A 6,000-nucleotide genomic window follows, 5' to 3' on the forward strand; every position below is an offset into this window, starting at 1 on the left:
GCAGAGCCCAGAACAGCCTCAGCATCGGCAGAGTCAGCCTGGAAGGAGGTGCCTGGAGCCTTCTCGACTCGGTTTACAAACCGCGTGGGGTGGGAAATGCCACTGGTTCTGCAAGAGGCCAGAGGGGGCCCGGGGAAGGCCCAAATGCGAGAGACAAAAACGTGCCCAGTGCTGAGAAAAACCACGCCTTTTTCCCTTCTCACGTCGGCGAAAATATTGAATCCTAAACCAAGTCAAACGGGGCAGGGGAGGAGCCCAGGCCCTTCCGCCCCTGCAAACCAAAGCGTCCCTTGCACGGCTCTGAGCCCCGGCGCCGGTGGCCCCGCGGGCGTTGGTTTCTGTCGGGCTCGCTGCCGCCAGCCCAGACCCAGCCCGGGACAGGGCGGGCGCTGGAGGCTGCGGGCGGGGAGATGCGATCCCGGGACACGCATTCGGTGGCACCTGCGAGCGCAAGCAGGGGAGGGGCTCCGGCAGTGAGAGGGGGGGAAAGGAATAAGGTGAATGTGACTTAAACAAACAAAGCCCGTCAATCTGCTTTAGATAGGGCCAGGGAGCTGTAGGTAGGAAGGAATGAAAGAAACTATCACTTCCAGAAAATGTTACTGATTGCCATGAACTGCTGCTCAGCCAAGGCCGTGTTAAATTCCTGAACTTAGAGAAGAAGAACAAAGACTCAATGGAGTTATTAATATTGTTTTGTTTTACTAAAACAAACAAAATGGGTGTGTGCATATTGGAGGGTGGATTGGGAAGTCTGAACCTTCCAAGAAACAGTCCTGGCGACGGGGCAGCCACAGCAACCAGGACGAGCCAGCGCTGCTCTGGCACCGGCTCCTGCCGAGGCAGCAGCGGAAAGGAGACCGCGGGCAGCTGCTCCCGCAGCGCCCTCACGCCAGGGCGAACACGGCGCCCACACGGCACAACGAACCCGCCACAGCCCCCTGCTGCCCCCTCCGCCCGCAGCCAGCTCCGAGCATCGCCAGAACCGAGCGCGGCTCCCACCTGCGCTGGGGCCGCCTCCGAGCTCCGCCGCTGCCGCCTCAACGGTGGTTCCCAGTCACCCCCAGTATGATCCCGGCATGATCACTCCCAGCATCATCCCAGTCGCTTAGAGTCACTCCCACTGTGTTTTCAGTATGGTCCCAGTTGCTCCCAATAAGATCCCAGTTGCCCGCAGCATGGTCCCAGTGGCTCCCAGTCACACCCAGTCTGGTTCATTTCACTCTCAGTAAGAGTCCAGTGTGGCTCCAGTCACTTCCAGTATGAACCCAGTCACTCGCTGTATGATTGTACTTGCCCCCACTGTGGTCCCAGTTGCTCCCAGTGTCTTGGTTTGAAAGACAGGTGTCTGCCAAGGAAGGCAGGAGTCTCTCCTGAAATGGAAGAAAAAAAATTGCAACCCCCTTCCCTCTGAATTATTATAATTTGGAAATTAAGGAGCTTTCAGGCAAAGATATGGGAAATAGGAATAACTGTTCTTTACTAATATATATCTTTATGTGTATAACCAGTCAAACAAACAGCAATAACTCTGGCAGTAACAGCAAACAATCCCAAACCCAGTGCCAGCCTTCTCGGCTGTCAGGCCCTTTCCCCTCGGGTGCAGTTCCGCTCGCAGCCGGCAGGGGCGCTGGCGGCTCCCGGTGAGCAGGGCAGGTGCGATGGTTCCCCCGCGGCTGCAGGGGGCGCTCCGGAGCGAGCTCGGGGAGCACGCGGCACTGGGGGCCTGGGATCCCGGGAAGGGATGGAACAAAGGCTTCAAAAACCCCCTGGGCAGCCGATCCCGGTGTCCGGCCGGACCCTCAGGACCAGCAGGCTGGAGTGGCAGGGATGAGCACAAATCCCGGGTGGCAGACAAGATGTATCAAAATTCTGGAGCTGTGGTGGGAACCTGCGGAGGTCTGGGCAGGCAGGGCGAGCGGGGCTACAAAGTAGCGAAGGCTCGAAGCAATGGCAGGGGCAGGGCGGCCGCAGCCTGGCTCCCAGCGGGGCAGGGAAGGCAGGCTTGGGAATCCCGGGGTCTCTCCGGTAGAAGGAAGGCAGCTGAAGGAGCAGCCTCTCTCTCCGTCATCCAAAACGCCAGGGACTGACTGCCCACACACCCAGGTGAAAAAAAGAGTAGCAAGATGCACCCCACCCCTATGGCCAGGTCTTTTGTTTTTCTTAAGCATCCAGTAATTTGTCCCTGTGGCAACATCTATGGGGAAAACTAACAGAAAAAAAACCCAAGGAGAACTCCTAAAACCCCAACATTCTGTTACGAGCTTCCTGCAGATTGTTCCATCTCTGCTGACCATATGGAAAGATACAAAGATCCCTTTTGGTTCACACAGTTAAATGTCTGACGGGTCACACGGTGGTGCCTGTACAGATACACGTCTGGAGAGAAAGCCAAACATCCATCGCACTCTCTCAACACCCACAGAGCCTGAACCAAACTCTACAAGGCCACGCAGCTTTACACAGAAATTCATACATCGATAAAACTGTACAACGGGATGCAGGTTTACACAGAAATTGATACACAGGAAAACACAACAATCTGTGCTGTGTGAATACACCGACTTCTGTATAAAAATGGCTCCACACGGCGGGAACCGATACAGAACTGTGCGATTACCAAAGGACCCAGCGACACTTCCATACCCTTGTAACTAAAGACACAGGACTGTAGAGCTCTCCAGCTCCGTACATTCCTGTCTGGGGGTGACTTTATGATGTGTATCCCCTATGGCTGCTCTCTGCCCAGAAATCAATCCTGTGCCTTTCTGTGCCTTTAAACTGAGCCCGACGGGGGAGAGAGAAAAACCCGAGCGAACTTTTCAAAGCGGTTGTTCAAGGACACAGACACACACTCCTCTGCGTTCTGCTGCGGCAGCGAGAAGAGTGGAGGGAGCGCCCTGCTTGCTTTGCAGTGCGCTTTCGGCTCCTTTTCTCCGGAGGGAGACGGAGAGTTGAAGTTTGTTTTCCTGGGACTTGGGCTTTTTCCCTTCTTCTCTTCTGGACTGTTTCAACATCAGAACACAGCGGGAGAATTTTCCACCGAGGCCCTGGAGGACACCAACCCAGCTCCAAGGAGGAGGAGAGAGAGCACACCTACAGAAGGACTCTGAAATCTTCCCAGGTTTCTCTCCACAGCGAGAGGTTTTAGTATTCAGCATTATTATCCTTTTCCTGTGTGTTTGTTAAATAAATAGGTTCTTTTTCTCTTTCACTTTCCTCAGAGGAAAATATTTTTTCCCAGACCTGGTGGGAGAGGGCTGGTTGTAACCTGCCTTCTGTCAGAGGATATTTTCCTCCAAATTTGTCCAAAGCAGCACACTAAAATAAGTCAGTATTTATTTGGAGGGAAAATGATTTCTAGTGGCATTTTGAGGGTCAACAAAGATAATAAGAATAAGTACAAAGAAATAAATACAAAGAAATACAAAGAGGTGAAACAGGACTGGAGCTCACTGGACTGGTCCTTGGCAGCGCCCGGGCAGACCCTGCATGAATTTGGCTGCCTGAATGCAGCTCTTGCCCAGGCCCCAGGGGTGGCCCCCTCTGGGTGTCTCTCCCAGCACCACAGGGATGCTCCTGCCTCTTCCCTGGTGCTCCAGGGTCCTGCAAGCGCCTTCTGGGGCCACCCAGACACCTCCCTGGGCCTCTGGAGGCCCCGTGGCACAGTGCAGACAGGGATCGAATCAAAGCTTCCTTGGAAGATGGAGGCAGGAGAATATTGCCCATGATCTTCTTTCCAGCTGCCCTCCACACTCCTGCAAATCCTGCTGGGACACTCAGGCTCTCCATTCCGGGGCTCTGCAGCTCCCATGCAAACCCATCCATCACTGTGTCCCCTCTCACATGGATATCAAGAAAATGGCACAGCAAGATCTAGAAAATGATTAATTTGACTGCTCTAAAATTCTACAACTCGAGGGTGACTGGAAGACTATGGGGTGAGAACCTTATGCCTCCAAAAAGGGTCAACAGTTTGGAACTGGAAGACTCAGGGAAACTTCAGCTTCTGGGGGAAAAGGTGCCCTTCCTCCTCTCTCCCTTTGCTTTATACATCCGATCTGGAGTCATATGGTTGGAACATCCCCTTGGCTGATTTGGGTCCGCTGGCCTGGCTGTGTCCCCTGCCAGGATCCTGCCCACTCCCATCCCCTCTGATGGGGGAAGGAATGGCAGAGGGACAGCACTGCTGGGCAGCAGCCAGAACACCGCTCTGTTATCAGCACCTGTCCAGCTACCAATGCAAAGCACAGCCCTGGAAGGCCCGTGAATTTTCCCTCAGGCAGACGCAACACACGGGACTTGAGCTGCCAGCAGCCCAGGTCACCCTCTGCCAGCCCCGCTCCTTGGACCTTGTGTCCCCACAAGTAGACACAAAGTGTTTCTGCTGCTCCCCCTTCTGCACAAATCCACAGAGAGCTGGGATTTTTCCAAGTCTCGTGTCTCCCTTGTGCTGTATTCCCAAAGAAGCAGCAGCCCCTCCCGATGAACACGGCGAGTTACGCGGATGCTTGTCAGCTCCACTGCCTGCCTAGAAATCTGGAAACTGCCTCTAAATGCTGCTCCCTTCAGCTCTTGGGCACCGACTGACACAGAGCTGGGAAACAAATCCCCTGGCTGCTGGCTGACAAGGTGAGTTCCGCCAGAGTCAGAGCTCCGTGGGAAATCTCTATCCACGCCTCTCCTTTGAATAGATCCGCACACGGGGTGCGCAGGGACGTGTCCTGTATGGAAAGGAAGGAGTGTGCCAGCACCGTGACTGACACTTTCCCTCTCCATGTGCGTTGCAGAGCCACGGGTACACAGACGTGATGGAAACCCTCGCACAGCCAGAGCCTTCTGTTCCTGCAGAACGGAGTGCGGCGGGTGGGGGCGGTTGGTGGGCAGCGAGTCCCGGACAGCGGGCGAGATCCGGCTCCACAGCTGCCAGGCCCCGCTAAGGCTTAATGCCGCCTCCTCGGCAACAGGAAAGGCCTTCAGCCTCGTCCCTGCCCAGAGGGGCAGCGCTGGCCTGGCTGCACAGCTCCTTTTCCCCACAGGTCACAGGAGATGAGATCACAACGCTTGCAAACACCGACTGCGAGCCACAGCTCTGGGTGCTCACCATGAACCTCAGCTCTGTGAGCGCCGTCTGCCCCAGGCTCCAGGGGATGCAGTGGGAGCCCGGCTGGGCTCTGCCCTGGGACTATCCTCCAGGGACAGCTGCACACAGGGAGCATTTGGTTGCCACAAAGAGCCAGGCCATGGCTGCAGGGAGCTGCTCTGGGTGCGGCCTGCACTGCTGTGTGCTGCGCTCTGGGGCTGCTGCTCCCCGCAGAGGGGACTGCACTGGGGTGCCAGAGGAGACAGAGAAGCTCCATCTTAAGCCTAACTGGGCTGGGTGGCTGGGCTGGGAAGAGTGGCGAGGGTCAAGGGCATTCACAGAGCTCATCCTGCTCTGTGAAGAACGAGGAAAAGGGATTGGGAAGCCAGCAGTGAGCAGAGCTGAGGCCTGGAGAGCAGCTCTGAATGACACTCAAATCTCACCAGACCTCTGAGACATTGCTGTTCTTCAGCCAGTGACAACATGAGTCCCTAAACCTGGGGCTCACTCTTCCTCGTGGCCAAGGGCATCAAGGAAGGCTACAGTGCAATGGGGACTGCGGTGAGCTGGGAACTCACTGGGGGAAAGAGGGAGCACTTGTGGAGCAAAAGGCAGGTGGAGGAGAGAACTGTTCAGAGAAGGGTTGAGCTTCAGCTTGAGCAAGCTGAAAAATGTCATTGAGGGTCATCCCAGACTGATTTCATTTCAGAAGTTACTGAACAAGTTTGTTATTGGGGGGGGTGTCATATTTTCCCCTGGAGGTGCACGCTCTGCAAACTTGAGCTGCACTGCCAAGCTGCTCAAGCACGTCTCTGCTGCAGGTCACGGCGTTTCTTCTTTGGCTTCTCGTGGCCCTGGGGCTGAGCCACAGCAGAGCCCTGGCAGAGCCCAGAGCAGCCTCAGCATCCACAGAGCTG

The sequence above is a fragment of the Corvus hawaiiensis genome, chromosome 1 (genome assembly GCF_020740725.1).
Source record: "Corvus hawaiiensis isolate bCorHaw1 chromosome 1, bCorHaw1.pri.cur, whole genome shotgun sequence".
NCBI classification, from domain to species: domain Eukaryota; kingdom Metazoa; phylum Chordata; class Aves; order Passeriformes; family Corvidae; genus Corvus; species Corvus hawaiiensis.